At 34.9% G+C, this 9,577-nt stretch overlaps 2 long non-coding RNA genes across 7 annotated transcripts in view; one reads left to right on the top strand and one right to left on the bottom strand.

The window, feature by feature from the left end:
* Positions 1-2,826: 2,826 nt before the first annotated feature.
* On the bottom strand, positions 2,827-4,882 carry LOC143663540 (uncharacterized). Its single transcript, XR_013166013.1, has 2 exons — positions 4,630-4,882; positions 2,827-2,970 (listed from the first exon to the last, which is right to left on the bottom strand). It is a non-coding gene; the product is annotated as an uncharacterized LOC143663540 (long non-coding RNA).
* Positions 4,883-4,959: 77 nt separating this feature from the next.
* LOC143663541 (uncharacterized) overlaps positions 4,960-9,577 on the top strand; it is an 80,316-nt gene continuing 75,698 nt past the window's right edge. For all 6 annotated transcript variants that reach the window (XR_013166019.1, XR_013166018.1, XR_013166015.1 and 3 more), the window contains exon 1: positions 4,960-5,244. This is a non-coding gene — a long non-coding RNA (uncharacterized LOC143663541). The remainder of the gene's footprint in view (positions 5,245-9,577) is intronic.

Genomic DNA, 9,577 nt, shown 5'->3' with positions numbered 1-9,577 from the left:
CCCACAAGACTAGATCAGGATTAAAACATGGCTTTACTGGGGGCACACAATAGATTCAAACCGGCATAGATGAAAGCAAATGCGATAATTTAACTAATGAATGGGTTTGCTTTACAATCACAGAAAGTAAGAAGGAAGAAATAATATACAGATGCTAGTGTAGGGAGGTGAGTAGATTTGTTGGAGGGAGGTGATTGGAACCGATGTTTGATTCCTTCTATTTGCTTACTCTTACTAACATAAGAGAAAAGAAAAACTTACAGATATTTTTCTGTAAACCTACAACTTCTCTAATAAAGAAAAAAGTGTATCTAAAAAAGTTATAGATGCATATGCAAGAGAGTAAAGAAAAGAAAAGCCTAAGAAAAATATCATAACCACCAAACAGCATTGAGGGATGTCTTGAAGTTAGTAATCCTATGTTTTGAAATAAGATTAGTCAACATGGTTCTATGATGTTCTCCTGCTTTGTTCAGATAGAAGGTCGACTGTTCACCAAACTTTACTCTGTATTTCTTTCAGATAATTCAAACTAAGTTAGGCACATGTCCACCCAGCTAGGGCTTTCATTTCACAGACTCCTTTTTCCTAGCTTAAGCCTAGGTATAAATCTTCACTTGACAATGTGAGATAAAGTATGGAAACCTCCTGCCTCACTTGCTTCAAGGAACTTATTAACCCATATGTTTTTCTAGATTCTATGAATAGAGTCATGGAAATGTAGAAGACCCAGTTCCAATCAGGAAAGTGAGGATGATGAACAAGCTGTAGTAATGGAAAAAAAGGAACATGGGTCCCTGAATATTTGCATGGAATAGAGACTGAACCACTCATTTTGGTAACTTTTTTTAACAATACACTTTTATTTTGTTAAAGTTTTTATATTTATTGAGGCTCTTTATTAAAACTGTTTATCCTCTACTTGAGTTCAATTTTAATCAGGTTTGGAGTCTGGCTAAGAAATTACAACAAAGCAAGAGTAGGGAGAGAACTGAGGGTTTATGTGTTTGGAAGACTGCCAGTTTGAAGCTATGATGTACTCCAGAAAAGTCATGTCCTTTAATCCTCATTCAATCTTGCTCCATGGGATCTGATCTCTCTGACTATTTCCATGGACATGTAAACCTACCCAATGTGGGTGTTAACTTTTGAGATGTGTCTCCACCCATTCAAGGTGAGGTTGCTTTGTGGAGACCTTTAAGACAGAACCATTTTGGAAAAACCTTTAGAACCACCTGAACCAACAGAGCTCATGCAGCCAGAGACCTTTGGAGCAGAAGGAAAATGCCCCTGGGTAAGCCTCATGAAATGAGGAGAGAAGGGTAGCAGATGTCATCACTGGCCCTCTCAGCTGAGAGAGAAACCTCGAACTTCATTGACCCTGTCTTTGGAGTTAAGGTATCTTTCCCTGGATGCCTTAATTTGGATATTTTCATGACCTTATAACTGTAAACTTGCAACTTAACAATACCTTCTTCCTGAAAACTTGGTGTCGGTGATCCTGGACTCTTTTGTCACATGGCAAGGCTCATTATGCCATCTGCCAGGCTCTCTCTTTTCTTGCATGTTTCATTGCTTGCTTCTATGGCTTTCTCTCAGCTTCTGTGTCCTTTCTTTCTCAGCTTCTATGTCTTTCTCTCTGTCTGAATTTCATTTTCATATAAAAGACTCCAGTAAAAGGATTAAGACCCACACTGAATGAGGGGGGTCACATCTTAAGTTCACTTAAGATCCTACTCACCAAAAGATACTATTTACAATGGTACCACAGGAGGATATGATTTTGTGAGATATATATCAGCTTCAAACCATCGCAATGACAAATGTTGAATTTTGGAGATGTTGCAATTTGTTGAAATAGCAAACATTTTTCTAGCTGGTGCTTTTTTTTTTTTTTTGGCCCAAAGCAAAATGCCACTGTCAGCAAGCAAAAGCGAATCATTTGTATCGCAGCAGGAAACAGAGAAGTTAACAAAGGAACAGCGTAAACCATCTACAGCCTACATTTCTCTGATCACTTTCTTTTCATAAGTAAAGCTCAATAATTAAAGAGTTTTTCGAAAAAGCAATCGAAGAAAGGAAATTTTTGTAGCGCAAAAATAATGTGTTGGGAACTTGAAACAACATTGTAATTGATTAATTTTAGAAAGCTATAGAGCATCCTTTTTTTTTTCTTTCTCACAGCATTCTGGTTACAGTTTTTCAGAAAAATTCTAACATCTTTTTCAATGAAAAAGGCTTACAATATCATTTACCTTCATTTTAAACACATAGAGCAGCTGATTTTTTAAATTTTCTTCTCGAGAACTGAAGAAAATCTCATAATATATCCCAACATAGAAGATTTGAAATATGAGTATGCATGTGGTTTGATGGAATATCTGGAATTTTACAGGTCTTAGATAAATTTAAAGACGCATGTTTAGGGTGCAAACAGCTTGATGAATGTCTTGTTTTTTTTTTCTAAAGAATGGGTGCATTAAATAATGCTCCCTCAAATTATCTTATTAGTTTCAGAACTCTTATCCCTTCAAGGATTTCTTCTTCTACAGACTAAAAAATGGTCCTCTATAATAAAGAACACCACTCAAAATTTTATGTATTGTGTAAAGCAAACATATGATTTGAAAAAGAAAACAGATAATATATGTACTTTTTATGACATAGGTGGAAATACAGATAGAGAGGAAGAAGCAGTGAATATTCATCATTAGAAAAAAATAGGCCTAAATGGAGATAAATACGCACACACAGTTCACAATGCTTAGGCTAAGATGATGGTAACAGGAAGAGATGATTGAGGCTGCTCACAGTTAGGGGAGGAGATAAATAGAACAGTAAGAACTTTCTTTATTACAAGTCTGAACAACTGTCAAATAAAAACATATTTTATGAGGTGCACTGGTGGTTCAGGGTTGGAATGCCCACCTTCCATGCAGGAGACCCAGTTCAATTCCCCAGACCATGCACCTAAAAAAAAAAGTAAAACATATTATATGAGCATTGTAAAAGGTTAACATAATTCATAATATATAGCAAGCAATTTTTATAATCTAACACCCTATCCCTAGTGATAAACAGAATAGACAGTTTGTACCTTAAAATTAGAATTCAATTTTAAATTAGTTGATAGTTATGAAGGAATGCTAATCATACATAAGCATAACAATTAAAATAGCACCTATAGAATGACAAATTAAAGCAAGAATTACAACATTGTATAAACTTTTAAAATTCCCCATGTGAACCCTAATGGCCATAACTGTCCTCCAACGGTAACATTGAACTGAATTAAGCTTTTTAAAAGCATCATTCCCTTGCTTTTCTTTACATTTTTACCAACTGTGTATGTTTCTTTAAACAATGCATTTGTAAGTTCTGCTTATTTTTTCTGTAACTTATGTTTCTTATTCATAATTATTCTAGTACTCAACTTTGTAGATATGTGTAGCTGCTGTTCCTTAATTCATAATATAGCATAATTTTCAGTTTTGTGAATATACTGCAATGTATTTAATCATTTTCTGTTGCACATTTGGGTTGGATTGAGTTTTTTTGATTACTATTACAAATATATTGCCTCAATCAGTCCTGTGTTTGTTTTTTTGTGTTGTACATTTGTCAGTTTCTATAAAGTATACACGTTTCTGTAAAGGGGGTTTGATATTTAATACCTCCTGACATGTAAGACTTTACAAAAGATACCACATATTTCTATAAATTGTTTTTAAGAATTTCACTCCTAGAAGTATTGCTATCACAGTTTGCATTGTATCACATCTTTGAAAACATCTGGTATTATCAGACATTTGAAATATTTCCCAAACTATGGGGGTTTAATATTGTATTTCATTGTGATTTTAATTTTCATTTTCCTGATTATGATTAAGTTGAAATTTTTTATATATTCAGTCATGGATCATGTTTTCTCTTAACTGAAATAGCTATCTTTGTCCTTGACAATATTTTTTTTTCTTTTTATCTATTCCCTATGAATTTTAGGATTTATTTATCAATTCTAATCCATTGTAGGAATAAACAGAAAACACTTTTCTAGTGTGTGATGTGTTTTTTCATTTTGACTAAAAAATTAACATATAGTATAATGAGTTCATTATATGAGTGTGTAAAGAAGTAAAAAAGGCTAACAAAATTTTACAAATAACAACATGTAGTAAAAATGTTCCAGGCAATATTAAAAATAAAAGCAAAACAAAATGTACCTCAAAATCTAGAAAAGAAAAAAAAGCATTTAAATAAAGTACTCACTTGAAGGGCTAACCTACAGAATAAAATGAGCTAAAGAGAAAGAAAATTATTGAACCAGCTGTTCAACCTGAAGAAATCATACAGAGTATAATACTGAGAAGTTACCATGGTGTGCTAGATTGAATTATGTACCCTAGAAGAACATGTTCTTCATCTTAATTCCATTTCTGTGGGTATAGAGTCACTTTAAATTGGACCTTTTGAAGATGTTTTTAGTTAAGGAGTTGTCAAATGAGTTGGTCCTATTGCTGGAGGACTAAGGAGAGAAAGCCACAGAAGGGGCTAAAAGTTAGAAGTCAAAGCAACCCAGAAGAGAACACTGTAAGGTGATAGGAAAGATAGGGAACTGAAAGTCTTCACCAGAGAAAGTCAGGCTTCTAGGTTATGCCTTGATTTGGATTTCCGGCCTCTGAAACCATGATCCAAGAAATTCGTATTGATTAAGCCAACCCATTGTGTGGCATTTGTGATAGCAGACTGCAAACTAAGACCAACTGGAGAATAGTAAACTTAGACTATTGGAGAATAGCTGAAAGTTTAAATCTGTAAGTAATCAGAGTTTTCAAAGAAAGAAAATAAAGGGCATAGTGAGAAGGCAAGACTCCTTATATTCTGGAATCTCTTGCTAGGAATGGTTAAACCTTTGACTGAGAGAACTTGATGACATCACAGAGTGTCAAAGGGGCAAGAAGAAGCTTGTGATTTCAAAACTTAGAACTTAAATCTAGAAATTATAGAGTCCCAAATCTTTATTCCATATGTGGCTGCCAGGCATATTGAGGCATATGGCCAGGTCCACTCAGTTCAGGCAAGCACAGCAAGCAGTGTACAACCCCAGGAATTTCTATTTACATAGAGTCTAATGTGAACTGTGAGCCTGAGAACTGCTGGACGCATGGACCTATGCATCTGTCATAAGGAATGCCTGAGGTGATTCCATAAGGACTTAGAAGCATAGCCAAAGATATAAAACAGGTTTGTTATCTCATTCTACTAAAACAAAACTATCTTCTTAAAGGCTATAAATATTAAAGTAGAAATAGTTGTTAAAAGGTCATATAGATTAAAATCTTACTCCTGATGTGACAAGAAGTAATTTTTAAAGGAAGAATGCTTTATCCCCTTTTTCTTACTCTTACATGGTCAATTGAAGCTTTGTTAAAAACAGACTTTCCATGATAGATTTATTCAGTCTCTTGGTACTCAGTGGGAAAAATCAAGCTTATATCTGGAAAAACCATCAGTACTATCGATTGGGTCATCCAGCCCAAGAGAATTCGTAAATGTGCTATTTCTCATCAGTGCCTTCAGGAGCTGTGCCATGCAGGTATCTCCTTTCCTTCAGAAAAGAAGATGTTTTTTCTGAGTTTCAGCAGACATGATATTTTGTTGCTTGTTCAATAACTAAGAAATCAAAGAGACAAAGTACTAACTCAAAAAAAAAAGAGCAATTTAATTTTGAAACTGGTGGCAGAGGGTCGAGAGGCATGGAGAAATGAACATTTTTCTTCTGACTTTGTCTGATACGTTTCCATGATTGCTTTGTGTAAGGTTTTGGATCTGTCTACTTTGCCAGCGATTTGTTCACAAGATAAACAGATAAATCATTTTTGTCTCCATTGTAGGTTTCTACCATGCTGATATTCCTCAAAGATTCTTTAACCTGATTTTACATATCTAGATGTACAATAGACAATTATATCAAAGGAGCCATCAATTTTATGATTAAAAACTCAACAAAAATGCCCATGTTTTTGTTTACATTAGGGTAATATTTATGGGAAAAGAGGAAGATATGCTACCTTATTCATAAGCTACTTAAATACCATATGCAACTTGAATAACCTTAGTGTTTTGTAAAAACCTTAGGACATAATTCTTGGTTAACCAACTACCACGTTGAATTTCAAATTGAAACTAGCTAAATGAAATGGGAGGGAAGAGCTTCCTTTTTCATTGTACTTTGTAACTTTGAACTTGAAACCAAATGCAGTTGCCTGGTATCTGCTGCTGTGAGGTAACCTCAAAGGCAAAGTCGTTCAAATGACTGGTTTTTCAGGTTACTTCTTAATGGTATTGCTGAACCCCTTATACCTATGGCCTTTGTGCAATTGGTTTAATGAGTATATCCTCTAATTGTCCCCCAAAGTGACTTTTCATTTAGAACATTAAGGATTTTTAAGAGTTTAGCCAACCTTTTGAACTAAGATTTGTCCTTAAATTAAGAACATGTGTATCTTACCCTGTATTTTATTTGACACATTTCTAAAGGAACAATTCCTGATGGATGCCTTAGAAAAATCATTTTCATTACTGAAGAGCAAGACATGTCTAGGTTTAAGTGTGTTTTCTCTCTTCATTTCTTTATGTTATTTAGCTTTTGTGATTATCACCTTCTGGCTCTACAGAACAAACAGGCAGGCGGATAGTTGGGCAGTGAAAAGTATTTATTGATTACTTACCAAGGTCCTGGAACTGTTTTACTTGAATGATTCAATCATAATCACATAAATTAATAATAAAAACATTTAAAACATTGTGAATGGCAATAAAGCCAATAAATAGGGTAATAACATTATTGGGAGTAGGGAGACAGTATTTTAGTCAGGAAAAAACCATTGAAAGATATTCTTAGAAAACAATATTTAAATAAGCCCTAAATGATAAAAAAGAGACAGCTACAAGAAAGTAAGGCAGAAAAAGAAAGAACAAGTCAAGAGACAAATCAGAGAGGTACAGATAATGCATTGCTATGAAGACCATGATGAAGAATCTGGGATTTCATTCTAGTTCCAGGGGAAATAATTAAAAGCCTTGAAGAAAGAGGTGTATAATATTTTAGAAAGTCACTGTGATGATTTGAAGCTGTATGTGGTCCAGAAAAACATCCTCTTAAACTTAATCTATTCCTGTGGATGTGAACTCATTCTATGTAGAAGCTTTTGATGAAGTTACTTCAGTAAAGTTGTGGCCCACCTCAATCAGGATGGGTCATAATCATCCTATTGGAGTCCTTTAGAAATGGAAAGTCAGAGAAAGAGGGAGAGAGGCAGAGAGAGATACCAACCATGTTTTAATCCTGATCCATCTTACGGAGGGGAAGCTGTTTCTTTTAACCCTTATTCAGTACCATAGGTTGGAAATTGATAAGATTATCTTCTAGGAGATATGACACACCCAGTTATGGGTATTAACCTTTGAGAGAGGGAGCTGTGACTCCACCCATTCCAGGTGAGTCTTGATTCATTTACTGGAATCCTTTAAAAGAGGAAACGTTTTGGAAAAGCTTCAGAGCCATGAAAGCCGCAGAGCCCACACAGCCAGAGACCTTTAGAGATGAAGAAGAAATATGCCCCTGGGAAAACTTCATGAAATAAGAAGCCTAGAGAGAAATCTAACAGATGTCATCATGTTCATCATGTGCCATTCCAATTGAGAGAGAAACCCTGAACTTCTTGAGCCAAGGTATCTTGCCCTGGATGCCTTAGATTGAATATTTCTATAGCCTTTCTTGAGTGAAAGTAACCTCTTGTCGGTGCCTTACTTTGGACATTTTCACAGACTTAGAACTTCATTACTGCAACAATAAATCCCCCTTTTTAAAATCCATTCTGTTTCTGGTGTATCGCATTTCAGCAGCCTGCAAGCTAGAACAAGATGCATAAGATGAATTCTAAGCTCTTAAATCTTATGCAGATAGGAATAAATTAGTCAGGGTCTCCAGAAATATAGAAACACCAATATACAAAACCTTCAATATACAAAATTAAAATTCTCACAGTCACTTGGATCCCTTTGTTGATAACATTAAAAACTAATATCTTAGTTTTCAAGGCTTTTATGATAAATACTACACAATGAGTCAACTTAAACAACAGGAATTTATTGGCTTGGTTTTGGAGGCTCGAAAGTTTTCTTCCTCCTGGGATTGGGAGCATTCTAGATGGCACCAATGCTTGGGTTCCTTGGCTTTCCCACCACATGGGAACGCCCTCTCTTTTCTCGTCTGTGTTTGTTGATTTAACGCTTTCTGCTCCTCTCTGGGTCTTTTTCTTTTATAAGTTCTCCTGTAATAGGATTAAGACCCATAATGAATCAATTGATTACACCTTAACTAAACATAACATCTTCAAAAGGTCCTATTTACAGTGAGTCCACACTCACATAAATGGAAATTAAATCAAGAATCTGCTTTAATTCTGGGTTACATAAGATCTACAAGACAGGAGGAACCAGCTTTAAGGTGAGCTTTTTCATTCCAGTGAACTCTTCTAAGGCACTGTAGCTTTCCTAAGCTTCCTTGATGGAGCCACATAAGTTGGGAGCACAGAACGTAAAGTGATGGGGTTAATTATAGCTCAAGACCTTATCTTTGGTACACGTTTGCCCTTCCAAATGGATGATGATGCTGGTTATTCAAAATATAAATGTCTTATTTCATTGTTTATGGTTCATTAGCTTTCACATTAAGGAGCTATATTCAGGAATTGTTTTGCTAGAGTTTATGAGACAGTAGACAGCCAGCACAGTATTTTATATTGAAGCATCTTTTTCTCAGATGTATATGACAGGACTGACATTTACTTTGGAACTTTAATCAATTTATAATTTATATAATTGATTTCCATTTCTCAGAACTGCCTTTCCTGTTTATAAGAGTCAAAGCTTGCTGTGTCTTTGTCATTCTACCACAAGATTCAGTAAACATTCTTTCAAATACCAGTTTAAGAAATGTGGGCCTGGGAGGGGGTCGGAAACTGACTGAACAACACATCTCAATTTCCTTCCACCCAGTTCATTAGTTGATTTGATAGTTTGTTGGCACTGGAAAAAGTTTTCATTTTGTATTTGTAATCTTAAATCATGCCACTATTCTTAACCCACTTTACCAAACAGATAACCACTTATTTTAAATAGGATAATTCATTTAAAGTGTTTTAACAGTGTACTTGGCAAATAATAAATGAGAAAAATAAATGAATTTGGGGTGGTGAGACATAAGGAAAATATGGTATTTGGTTCAGTGCAGAGAAAACAAGTGAAAACGTTCTAACAGAAATGCACTTGCCACCTTAAAGCAACAGTATGAGTGATCATATGGCTGGAGTAGATTTGGGGAGGGGAGAGTGGCAGACAGATTTGCAGTGTCATTCAGCAGCTACACGTTGCATGGACTTTTTGTCCATGGTAAGAACTATGTGTTTCCAATAGTTCATATGCAAGAACTTGTTTATATTTGGAGGTTAATTGACTAAATAAATTTGTATAAATATTAAAATAAAAAAGCACAATGGGTTTCCTTATATGT

Source organism: Tamandua tetradactyla, chromosome 19 (assembly GCF_023851605.1).
Source record: "Tamandua tetradactyla isolate mTamTet1 chromosome 19, mTamTet1.pri, whole genome shotgun sequence".
Classification (NCBI taxonomy): Eukaryota; Metazoa; Chordata; class Mammalia; order Pilosa; family Myrmecophagidae; genus Tamandua; species Tamandua tetradactyla.
The sequence above is the reverse complement of the archived record's forward strand: the minus strand, read 5'-3'. Positions and strand labels throughout refer to the sequence as shown.